Genomic DNA, 13277 nt, shown 5'->3' with positions numbered 1-13277 from the left:
TTTTTTCTATTGCCTGAGGAAGCGGGCGCTGACCCGTGAAACGCGTTGCTTTGTTTTATCTGGAGTTCGTTAATAAATAGACTGAATGTACAGTCGTGTTGTGTCTGCTTGGAGGGGGTAAGTCCACCACTGCCTCCTCTAATTACCAAGTTTTGGCTTTTAAGCTCCTTTAAAACCCCTTTTATCCTTTTGGCGCCTCTGTTCTGTCTTATATAGACTGAGCACAAGTGTAGAGAAAGGGCACAGAGACAGACTGTATGTGTGTCCACCAATCTAGTCGCCACCCAGCGACGGTGAGCACACAACAGCGTAAACGAAGTGGGAACGCAATCGCAAGTGTAGCGATTGCCAATAGTGACACAAGACCGAACTAGACTGAGCACAAGTGTAGAGAAAGAGCACAGAGACAGAATGTATGTGTGTCCACCAATCCAGTCACCACCCAGCGACGGTGAACACACAACAACGTAAACGAAGTGGGAACACAATCACAAGAGTGGCGATTGCCAAAAGTGACACAAGACTGAATCAGACAGAGCACAAATGCAACAAGAAAGACATAGCACATAACAACGATCAGAACAACAAGGAAAATAACAAACGCTAGCTAAACACGAACACCGCACTCATTCGCAACAGCGAACGCGTTTAAGACACGATCACCGCGCGTTAGGCGCCCAGTGATAAGCGTGCCACCCTAACTAACCAATGAAACACAAACATGAAATAGAGAACGCGAACGCTTGCTAAACGGTTACCTCACCGAGCCTACAGCAAGCGTTCGTACCAGACAAGACAGACAGATGGGACTACCAGTAGCAACCGCTGCTCTGGCTAGCACCCCTAAGGCAGAATACAGAAGGAACTACCGCTGCTACCGCTAGAGCGGATGCGATCCAGACAGACAAACAGATGGGGCTACCAGTAGCAACCGCTGCTCTGGTTAGCACCCCTAAGGCAGAATACAGAAGGAAGCACAGCCACGACCACTAGGGCGAATGCAATCCAGACAGATGGAGCAGCCAGTAGCAACCGCAGCTCTGGCCTACACTCCCAGACAGACAGAACAATTTCCTGTCGACCGCCGCTGGCGACAAGACAATCGAGACAGAGAGACAGAACAAGGCAATACAGATAATACAACCTGACTGCACTAGAAGGGATGCCTAGTGCAGTCCCAAGGAATACTCTAAGATAATCTTTAGCAAACAATAGCAAGGCTGACACTCCAGGAGAGTTTAGCAGGAACAAACCAACATGACAAGGAATTCTGGGAGCAAAAGGTATTTATACTGCAAGCCATCAAAGGAGGCAGCTAAACAATTTGCATGACAAGTATATGCAAATTTCTCACCAGCAGAGCAACTATGAAAGTTGCAAAGCGAAGACAGGTCTCTTTTCCAGAGACCTGCAACACTCAGACCTAAAGAATGGACAAACAGCTGTCTGCCCGTGCAGACAGCTGAGCAGATCATTACAGTTGTTACGATAAAAAATGTTAGTTAAATATATCATATAGTTGACACACACAGTGATATTTGAGAAGTGAAATTAAGTTTGTTACATTTACAGAAAGTGCGCAATAATTGTTTAAATAAAATTAGGCAGGTGCATAAATTTGGGCACTGTTGTCATTTTATTGATTCCAAAACCTTTAGAACTAAGTATTGGAACTCAAATTGGCTTGGTAAGCTCATTGACCCCTGACCTACATACACAGGTAAATCCAATTATGAGAAAGAGTATTTAATGGGGTCAATTGTAAGTTTCCCTCCTCTTTTAATTTTCTCTGAAGAGTAGCAACATGGGGGTCTCAAAACAAATCTCAAATGACCTGAAGACAAAGATTGTTCACCATCATGGGTTAGGGGAAGGATACAGAAAGCTGTCCCAGAGATTTCAGCTGTCTGTTTTCACAGTTAGGAACATATTGAGGAAATGGAAGACCACAAGCTCAGTTCAAGTTAAGGCTCGAAGTGGCAGACCAAGAAAAATCTCGGATAGACAGAAGCGACGAATGGTGAGAACAGTGCGAGTTAACCCACAGACCAGCACCAAAAACCTACAACATCATCTTGCTGCAGATGGAGTCACTTTGCATCGTTCAACCATTCAACGCACTTTACATAAGGAGATTCTGTATGCGAAAGTGATGCAAAGGAAGCGTTTAGAGGCTGTAATTTCTGCAAAAGGAGGATCTACTAAATATTGATTTCATTTCTTTTTTGTAGTGCCCAAATTTATGCACCCGCCTAATTTTGTTTAAACAATTATGCACACTTTCTGTAAAGCCAATAAACGTAATTTCACTTCTCACATATCACTGTGTGTGTCTCCTATATGATATATTTAACTGACATTTTTTATCGTAAGAAACAATGATTTATACAGGAAAATTGTGACGATTAACAAGGTTGCCCAAACTTTCGCATCCCACTGTATCATTGGGGGGGGGGGGGCACTGCTGGGGGTTTCGCAGCATTCATTGCGAAATTGCACGCCGTTGCCGCTGCACAACCAATTGAGCAAGTCGGTCCAACATCTTGCAGCAGGCACAATCAACAATGTGATCAATTTTCATCCCGAAGTTGGTCGCTTTGTCGTTCAGGCAGGCATGCACTTGGCGGCACAGATTTTCATCTAATTCGATTATAATAATCGACTTGGATGGTCAATCGGCTGCTAAGTTGCATGATGTAAGGCCACTTTAACTGTTCCTTAGAGGAACTCACAATCTAATCCCTTCCCTACCATAGTCATTGTCTGATGTTTCTATTGTAGCCTAAGGTCAATATTTGGGTTGGACCTATCTGTTTGTTTTTAGGATGGAAGGGGGGGGGGGGGGGACTGGATTACCCGGAGTAAACCTATATGCATGTACAGTCCCTTTTCTACACAGAACTAAGCTATGCTATTTTTTCTTTTCTCTCACTGTAAGGGTTAAGGATTCAGGGCTGCAAATTACACTTTCTCTCCGATTGGACTTGTGTTGGATAACTAATTACATATAGCCATAATACTCTTGCATGGCAGTGAGTGAAGGTACGGGTCAATAACTTAAGATCCCTGTGTGGGAGAGCTGTAAGACATTACAAATCTGTCATCATTCACCTGAGGCAATAAAAACTTTGAACTTAAGCCCCATACACACACTCAACAGCGGTCTTGTATGCAGCACAATTATCAAACAACTCTTATTGTGAAACAAGTTGAACAACCCAAAAAAAGTTGTTTGCTATTGTTCACACAACTGATAAGACTGATAAGGCGTCAATCCAACAGTTGTTTGATAATTGTGCTGCATAAAAGACCGCTGTTGAGCGTGTGTATGGGGCTTTAACACAAAATAAGATTAGGGATTCCAGGGAAGCCTTATTTAGGATTAAGAATACAGTATATAGCTACAATTGTTCTTTCTTATCACTTTATTCACTACAGGTTTGCTTTGATTTACTGGACATTCATCATAAGAGAAAATAAAGCTATTGCTGGTATGCACCGTGCAATTTCCTGTCAGATCATCAACAGGCTGAATCGATAATTTCCGACACATATGATCTGATTTCCGATAATTTTTCTGATCAATTTTGCAATCACTTTTGTACAAAATTGATCAGAAAAAATGATCGAAAATCAGATTGATTACTGATTAGACCCGTTGATCTGACAGGGAGTTGCATGGTGTACACCAGGCATAAAACTGTGGTGTATTCTTTGCGCACAACAATTTTACTTGTACTACCAACAACTAAGTAGCATGTGTTGCGCAATTAGCATGACACGCATACTTTGGTAGAGTACCGCACACTATGCCACTTGTGTAGTGCCAGGAACCCTGGCAATATACGTGTTAATATGGAGGGTGCCATATTTATTTCCTCTTAAACAAAACCATTTACCTGGTAGCCTTGCTGATCTATTCAGCTGCAGAAGTGTCTGAGTAATCCCAGAAACAAGCATGCAGCTAATGTTGTCAGATCTGACAATATTGTCAGAAACACCTGATCTGCTGCATGCTTGTTCAGGGTCTATGGCTAAAAGTACTAAAGGCAAAGGATCTAAAGGACAGCTGGGAAATTGTTATTGCTTATAAGGAAATAAATGTGTCAGCCTACATATCCCTCTTGTTTCAGTTGTCCTTTAGGATTTGTGTACAACTGTAATGGCTGCCGCCCATCACTATGGCAACAGCTTGGGGACCCGACACTGTATAGATACATTGAAATGTTGTTGCCTAGCGATGTATCTATAGAGCACTGAGGTCCCCAAACTGTGCGCCTTAGCGATCACATGCAATCACTATAGACGCACAGTCTGGCGATAATGGTACGCTACATGCCCAACTAGTGATGAAACATATACAGTATCATTTTAACTGGGTCGAGCCAAATAATGTATTTTCAGTTAATTGTCATGTAAAAGTTAGGAAGGGAGAGCATGAAAAAAATGTGTAATTTCTATGTTTACGCCTAATTTTCCTCGATATATTACCTGTGAAATTAAATAAAACTTGAAAAAAACAATATATGTGTCACTTTGATGGCATTGGTAATAAAAAGGTATTGTTGTAAATAGTGACACAGCTGATATGGCAAAATTGTCAGGAACATTAAAGGGAATCTGAGTGAAAATAAACTTATGATATAATGATTTGTATGCGTAGTACAGCTAAGAAATAAAACATTAGCAGCACATATATGAGTCTCATATTGTTTCCAGACAGGAAGAGTTAAGAAACTTCAGTTGTTATCTATGCAAAAGAACTTCTCTGAGCTCTGTGACTAGAGAGCTCTGTCTTCTGAAGCTTTTATCTCAACTGTCTCTCAGTGGTGCTCACCGCCAGGTCGTGATCACGCTTACGCGTGGATTCACGACCATTTTGATGCATTCCGCCTCGGACACGAAAATCCGTGAATAGATTTTCAACCACGAAAATCTACTTCGGCTTCGCGTGAATGCGGACAGAAATCCGCATTCACGCTCGTGAAACCCGGGGTTGAAGTCGTGGTTTGCGGAAATTGCGTCAAACTATGCGGAAGTGACACATTGCAGGCCAATCAGAGTGCCCCAGCCAGGCCCTAGCAACCAATCACAGGAGGGGAGCTATGCCCTCCCCTCCTGAATATAAAGCGGCGGCCATGATGGAAAAGCTCTGTCCTTGCTACTAGACTGTGGTGCTGAGAGGATTATCTCCAGGCCATTGTTGTTTGAGCAAGTGCATTTATTGTGTTAAAAACAAAGCGTTTTTTTTGCTAACACTGCTCTTATACTGTACACAGTTAGCTAGTCAGTGAGTGATTGCTGTAGTTAGTTGTAGTCAGTGTAGTGTAGTGGGAGTGTGGGAGTCTAGTGATTATTTAACTGTGTGTAGTGCTGTGCAGGCAGGTTCAGTGCTGCAGTGTAGTGGGAGTGGGGATTATCTGTGTGTAGAGTGCAGGCAGGCAGGTTAGTGCAGCTGCAGTGTTCACTTGTATATTCCAGTGACAGTTATACACTTGTACTATTTGCAGGCAGCCAGTCACACCGCCGGCGCCGCCACTCTCTGCCAGCGCTGTTCATTCATTCTGTCAGTGACCTTGTGCCGTGCCCAGTGCCCACTGCTCGCTCGCTCGCTGGCATATGAGCATCTCATTACACAGTGTGACATCCTTGTGTGCCCACTGCATCCTTCAGTGACCTAGTTGTATATCCAGTGCCCACTGCTGTGCCCACTGCATCCTTCAGTGACCTTGTACTGTGGCCACTGCATCCTTCAGTGACCTAGTTGTATATCCAGTGCCCACTGCTGTGCCCACTGCAACCTTCAGTGACCTTGTACTGTGGCCACTGCATCCTTCAGTGACCTAGTTGTATATCCAGTGCCCACTGCTGTGCCCACTACATCCTTCAGTGACCTTGTACTGTGGCCACTGCATCCTTCAGTGACCTTGTACTGTGCCCACTGCATCCTTCAGTGACCTTGTACTGTGCCCACTGCATCCTTCAGTGACCTAGTTGTATATCCAGTGCCCACTGCTGTGCCCACTGCATCCTTCAGTGACCTTGTACTGTGGCCACTGCATCCTTCAGTGACCTAGTTGTATATCCAGTGCCCACTGCTGTGCCCACTGCATCCTTCAGTGACCTTGTACTGTGCCCACTGCATCCTTCAGTGACCTTGTACTGTGCCCACTGCATCCTTCAGTGACCTAGTTGTATATCCAGTGCCCACTGCTGTGCCCACTGCATCCTTCAGTGACCTTGTACTGTGGCCACTGCATCCTTCAGTGACCTAGTTGTATATCCAGTGCCCACTGCTGTGCCCACTGCATCCTTCAGTGACCTTGTACTGTGGCCACTGCATCCTTCAGTGACCTTGTGCTGTGCCCACTGCATCCTTCAGTGACCTTGTACTGTGCCCACTGCATCCAGTGATTCATTACTAGCAACATGTCTGGCAGGGTTTCGCGGGGTGAGAGGAAAGGGAGTTCAATTGCCTCAGCCACTTCTGGGACTGCTCCACGTCCAGGGAGAGGACGCCCAGGTGTACGTGGTCGTGATGCAGCAGAAAAGGGGGCAGCAAAGCCTGGGCCGAGTCAGCGGACGCCATTGTCCAAATATTTTAAAGTTTCTGGTCCCCGTGTGGTGGTTGAGCAAATGGAACCTGACGTACTCATGGACATCATGACTTCCTCCCAGACCTCTACTGTGAGCACCACTCCAAGCAGTAGCAGCAGCAGCCAACATCCCACGCTTGTTGTGACATCCACCCCAGCACCCACTGGTCAGCAGCCCTCCCAGGATGACAGCGTTCTGTCCCTCAGTCCGGCATCTGGGAACCTGCTGATGCAAGAAGCACAGGACTTACTGGGGACTGATGTGGCAGAGATTGAGATCGGGCCACAATCACAAGCGTTGTTGAGTTCTGGTGATGAAGAAGAGGGGTCTGTGTCTGGGGATGTAGGGACAGAAGAGGAGGCGGGGGAGTCAGAGGAAGAGCTGGATTATGATGATGCTGCTGATGATGACGTTGTGGACCCTAACTATGTGCAGCCTGCTGAGTCCGTGGAAGAATGGTCAGAGCAGGATGACGAGTCACCTCGGCCTAGGCAAGGATATCGCCATATGTCAGGCAGGGGCAGGGGCATCGGCAGCAGTGGGCGTGGAGGAAGTAGACAGGACACTGCTTCAGCCGGCACCACCACCATGCAACCCCCGGCAACTACTACCACACATTGCTCCGCTGCACCCTCTGCTAGTGGGGGCCGCAGTAAATTAAAGTCACCAGTGTGGGATTGCTTTGAGGAATGTACTGATGACAAAAGGTATGCGGTGTGCAGGTTATGCAGCAAAAGATTGAGCCGTGGGAAAAGTCTGAGCAAGATGGGTACCTCATCCCTCCAGGGCCACCTGAGAAGCCGCCACTGCCGCGAGTATGCGGACTTTAAGAGGAAGCAGGCACTGCTGGCAGGGGTTCCTGAGAGCAGAAGGCCCACCAGCGCAGCAGCATCCTCCCTCCCTCAGGGTCGTGAATCCCCCACAGCAGCAGCAGTAGTAGCACGCAAGCGCTCTTCCACCTCGGCTGCTCAGGACACAGACATTGAGGCTGGCAGCCAGTGTTCGTCTCTCTCCTCTGCCTCCCCTGCATCCCACGTCGTCAGACCCTGCTGAGCGACACCTTTCAGGGTCTGACCAAGCCTCTGCCTCCAAGCCACAGGCGGATCCGCAAACTAAATGGCTTGCTGGCCCGGGCCATGGCATCACAGCTGCTTCCCTACTCCCTGGTGCAGGAGGGGAGCGCCATGCGGACGCTGCTCCAATTTGGCATCCCCGAGTGGCAAGTCCCCAGTCGCCACTATTTCAGCAGGAGCGCGATCCCAGCACTCCACAAGTTTGCGGTGGAAAACGTGGCCCGTTCCCTGGACTACTCTGTGGGCAAGCGGGTCCACGTGACCATGGACTCGTGGAGTAGCAGATTTGGGACAGGTCGCTACCTGTCCTTTACGGCCCACTGGGTGACACTGATGGAAGGGAGGGAGGACAAGAGCGCATCAGCCCAGCTAGTGGTGCCACCATGCGGGATCAGGGGGGATGCAGAAGGGTCCTGTCACGACACTCCCTCAGCACCCGGAAAGCAAGCCCGCCTCGGCAGCAGCAGCGCCAAGCCTCGGCACTGCCAAGCCCTTTTAAAATTGGTGACCCTGGGGAAGGAGAGGCTTACGGCCACCAACATCCTGGCCGCCCTCAGGAAGCAGGAGCGGAGGTGGCTGACCCCCAGAGGCCTGGAAGTGGGGTATGTGGCAGCCGATAACGGGGCCAACCTGGTGGCAGCAGTGCAGCAGGGAAACCTCCAGCACATCCCCTGCTTGGCCCACGTGCTCAATCTTGTGGTGCAGCGCTTCTTGCGCACCTACCAGGGGATGAGCGAGCTGCTGCAGGATGCCCGGGCGGTGGTACGCTTTTTCCGCCTGTCAGCCACTGCCTCTGCACTCTTGTCCACCTTACAGCAGCAGTATTTAAGGCCACAACACCGGATGATCATCGACATGCCAGTTCGCTGGAATTCGACTCTGGCCATGTTGGAGCGGCTGTGTCAGCACAGGCTGGCTCTTAGGGCCTACATGCTAGACCCAAGTGTCCCCAGCAACCAGCAAGTCCCCATGATTACTGCCACTCAGTGGACACTGATGCAGCAAGTATGCCTGGTGCTGAGTCCCTTCCTGGAGGCAACCAAGATGGTCAGTGAGGAGCGGGTCTCTGTGTGCCAGTGGGTGCCCTTGGTTTGTCTACTGGAGCAGGCAATGGACAATTTAATTGAGCGTGGGGATGAAGCCCTGAGGCAGTTGGAAGAACAGGAGCAGATGGCAGCACAGTCCAGCTCAGAGGAGGGCTCACAGCAGGTAGTGGAAGAGTTGGAGGTCCCTAACCTGAATGAGGAGGAGGAGGAGGAGCAGAGTGCAGCAGGCGTTGTACGTGGATGGCGGTTTGAGGAGGACAACGACATGGCACAGGAAGAGGACAGGCATGCGTTATGGGACAATGGCGAGGACGAGGAAGATCTTGCTGGCAGGGCCCACTTGTTTCCCATGGCTGTGCACATGTTGCGCTGCCTTCGCAGGGACCCCCGGGTGATCCAGATGCGTTCAAGGGAGGACATCTGGATTACCTTGATGCTTGATCCCCGTCTGAAGGGGAAGCTGGGAGACTTAATGAAGCCATCCACCACCGAGCAACGCACAAGGGAGTTGAAGGAGGCCCTTGTGCGCAGACTACTGGAAGCATTCCCCCAGCATTCCACCCCCACTGTAACTGCTCTGCCAAGCCAGCAAGAGGTGCCTGCCATTGCCACTAGCAGCACAACAACAACCACCAGCAGCAGCAGCAGCAACTGGCGCCCCGGAGACCTGAAGAGCCTAAGCAAGAGCCTGTATGCAGTGCAGCAGCCCAGAACAGAGGTGCCCGCCACAGCATCCACCACCAACCAGCACAAGCAACGACTGACCACCATGGTGTCTGACTATATGGGGTCATCCAGCGGGCTCAATGACACCGACAGCCCCGTGGACCCCTTGGAGTACTGGGTCAAGAGACTGGACATCTGGAGCGAGCTTTCCCAGTACGCCCTGGAACTCCTATCCTGCCCTCCTTCCAGTGTCCTCTCAGAGAGATGCTTTAGTGCGGCCGGTGGCGTGGTCACAGAGAAGCGCTCTCGGCTCTCCCACGCCTCTGTGGACAAACTCACCTTCCTGAAAATCAACCAGGCTTGGGTGGAAGGTGAGTTCCTGGCCCCTATTGTCGGACACAGGGGGACATAAAGTGGCTGCTGCATGTGCTGTTGTTAACTATGCCTGCCTTTATAAAGACATTTACTACCTGCCTAGTGCCTACCTTGGTTAATTTTTTGGTGTTATGGTACTACTACCAGTAAGTTGCCATGGTCCTCCTTCTGAGCTGCTGAACTGACCGCCCGCTTTGTCCTCCTGACTCAGTCGCTACTACACTCTGCGTTCACACTGCCCGGGTCGCCGGGTGCATTTAATTTTTTGGCCAGCACTATGACGCTGTGCTACTTCTACTGTGCTGCTGCTGCTGAACTGACCGCCCGCTTTGTCCTCCTGACTCAGTCGCTACTACACTCTGCGTTCACACTGCCCGGGTCGCCGGGTGCATTTAATTTTTTGGCCAGCACTATGACGCTGTGCTACTACTACTGTGCTGCTGCTGCTGAACTGACCGCCCGCTTTGTCCTCCTGACTCAGTCGCTACTACACTCTGCGTTCACACTGCCCGGGTCGCCGGGTGCATTTAATTTTTTGGCCAGCACTATGACGCTGTGCTACTACTACTGTGCTGCTGCTGCTGAACTGACCGCCCGCTTTGTCCTCCTGACTCAGTCGCTACTACACTCTGCGTTCACACTGCCCGGGTCGCCGGGTGCATTTAATTTTTTGGCCAGCACTATGACGCTGTGCTACTACTACTGTGCTGCTGCTGCTGAACTGACCGCCCGCTTTGTCCTCCTGACTCAGTCGCTACTACACTCTGCGTTCACACTGCCCGGGTCGCCGGGTGCATTTAATTTTTTGGCCAGCACTATGACGCTGTGCTACTACTACTGTGCTGCTGCTGCTGAACTGACCGCCCGCTTTGTCCTCCTGACTCAGTCGCTACTACACTCTGCGCTCACACTGCCCGGGTCGCCGGGTGCATTTAATTTTTTGGCCAGCACTATGACGCTGTGCTACTACTACTGTGCTGCTGCTGCTGAACTGACCGCCTGCTTTGTCCTCCTGACTCAGTCGCTACTACACTCTGCGTTCACACTGCCCGGGTCGCCGGGTGCATTTAATTTTTTGGCCAGCACTATGACGCTGTGCTACTACTACTGTGCTGCTGCTGCTGAACTGACCGCCCGCTTTGTCCTCCTGACTCAGTCGCTACTACACCCTGTGTTCACACTGCCCGGGTCGCCGGGTGCATTTAATTTTTTGGGCAGCACTATGACGCTGTGCTACTACTACTGTGCTGCTGCTGCTGAACTGACCGCCCGCTTTGTCCTCCTGACTCAGTCGCTACTACACTCTGCGTTCACACTGCCCGGGTCACCCGGTGCATTTAATTTTTTGGCCAGCACTATGACGCTGTGCTGCTACTACTACCACCAGTATGTTGCCGTGGTCCTTCTGTGCTGCTGAACTGACCGCCCGCATAGTCCTTCTCCTGACTCAGTCGCTACCACCACTGCACTCTGCGTTCACACTGCCCGTGTCCACTGACTACTCTGCTGCGATGTCATTGCTAATTGCTGCAAAAAAAAAAAAAAAAAATTACAAAAACCTCTCTGGAGCCTTTTTGCCGTCAGCCACTCATCCTCCTCCAGCGGTACCTTCGCCGCCAAGTGCCATTGGAACTCGCCTTCACCTCTTTGACTGCTTAACGCGTATATCCCTTTTTAAAACCACTTATTACCAATTAATAGCCCCATTTAAAGTGTTGATTTCACTTTAAAATCCATTTTCTCTAGAAAAAATTTTTTGGGGGGAATTTTTTATGTTGAAGTTATGTTGCCCCTTATCACCTCGATAATCCATGCTATTTGGGGGACTGTAGCATGTATGGGGGCTTTGTTATTAACGTTAAAAGAAAATCCGCCTCCGGGCGTGAATCCGCGCGTGATTACGCCATTCACGGGAAAAAATCCACGTGGTTGCGTGGACGCGGACGAAAATCCGCATGCGGCGGGGCCGAATGCGGATTTTTTTTGCAACCACGCGGATTTCCGAATTCGTGGATGAGGCACATCCGAGCATCCCTGCTGTCTCTCACTGTGTCTTGTTTGTTTAAGGTGTTACTACAGAGGAAAGTCGAAAAGGGCATTAGCTCTACTACGTGAAATCATTTAAAATGCTGAGTGTGTGTAAACTGCAAATATTAGAGAATGAGGCAATGTTATAAAAAAAAAAGATATATAATTGAAAATAAAAATATGAGAGTATTTTCTTTGCTACTAATGTTCTATAAATTATCCGTACTACACATACAATTCATTATATCATAAGCTTTTTTTTTGCTTCAGTGTCACTTTATGGGGTAAAACCCTGGAACCTGAAGTGATTAAACACAGCAAAGAAGTTCAGTGTATAAGCAATGTGTTCTGCTACAACTACAAACATTTGCACATAATAGCATTTAAAGTCAAGGGAAACTTTAAAAAAAGCCAGATACTTACCTAGGGAGAGGAAAGGCTCTGGTTACTATAGAGCCTTCCTTCTCCTCTCCCAGTGCCTGTTCCAGCACTGGCTCCCCCATAGCAGTATTTGACTGCTCTCTCCACCGTCGAAGGGAAGCTTCGGAAGCCTGAGTGCTCCAGAAGACAGGCCGCCCCATACTGCACACGCACGAGCGCTCTCTCTCACGCGCTCACACGTGCGCAGTATGGAGCCGCCTGTCTTCGGGAGGACTTGGCTCTTGAAGTCCCCCGCAGCGGAGGATTTAAACGGAGGGAGCCAGCGCTGCACCGAGGGCACCAGGAGAGGAGAGGGAAGTCTCTATAGGACCCAGAGCCTTCCCTCTCCTTAGGTAAGTATCCGGTTTCTTTTTTTTTTTTAAAAGACTCCCATTAGCTTTAATAAAAATAATAATAATAATAATCTATTCTTGGTTTTCTGGATTACTTTGGCTTTCCAGTGTTCTACCCTATTCTCTAATCTTAGTCAATCATTCATTAGCAATAAATAATTAAATAACTGATATTTAAGCAAAACGAAATTGCAGACTTCCTCCCTCTCGGCATCCACGTAGATTTCTGTAGAGCGCTGTTCTGAAAGGTGAGATATCGTCATGGAAACAGAAATGCTTTGCATTGGTTGGATATTGAGGTTGGCAGATTATACAGCAGAGCTACAACAGTGCAGTGCATGAATTCAGCTGGCAGGGAGTGTCAAGGTAAGACTTTGTATAAAATAGGCTTTGTCTATTGGAAAATGGAACACAGAATTTTCTTTCTTTCAATTTTTATTTGAAGAAACAGCAAATTTAACAAAGGTGCAAAACTCAAATTGTGCATACAGACGGTAAATATGATTGACATATATAAGCTTGACCTTCAAACACCAAGAACCTATTATAAAAGATACATACATATCTCAGATACTTTATTTAACTGTAACACAGCAGTAATAGCACATAAGGAGAAAAAACCCTGCCCAAGTGGGCTTATAGTCTAAGGGGGTAGAATGACAAGTAGAGGGAACTATGTACAAGGCGGGGTTAATGGCTAGGTAAGATTATTCGCTTGC

This window comes from Hyperolius riggenbachi, chromosome 3, assembly GCF_040937935.1.
Source record: "Hyperolius riggenbachi isolate aHypRig1 chromosome 3, aHypRig1.pri, whole genome shotgun sequence".
NCBI lineage: Eukaryota > Metazoa > Chordata > Amphibia > Anura > Hyperoliidae > Hyperolius > Hyperolius riggenbachi.
This window is presented reverse-complemented; position numbering follows the sequence as displayed.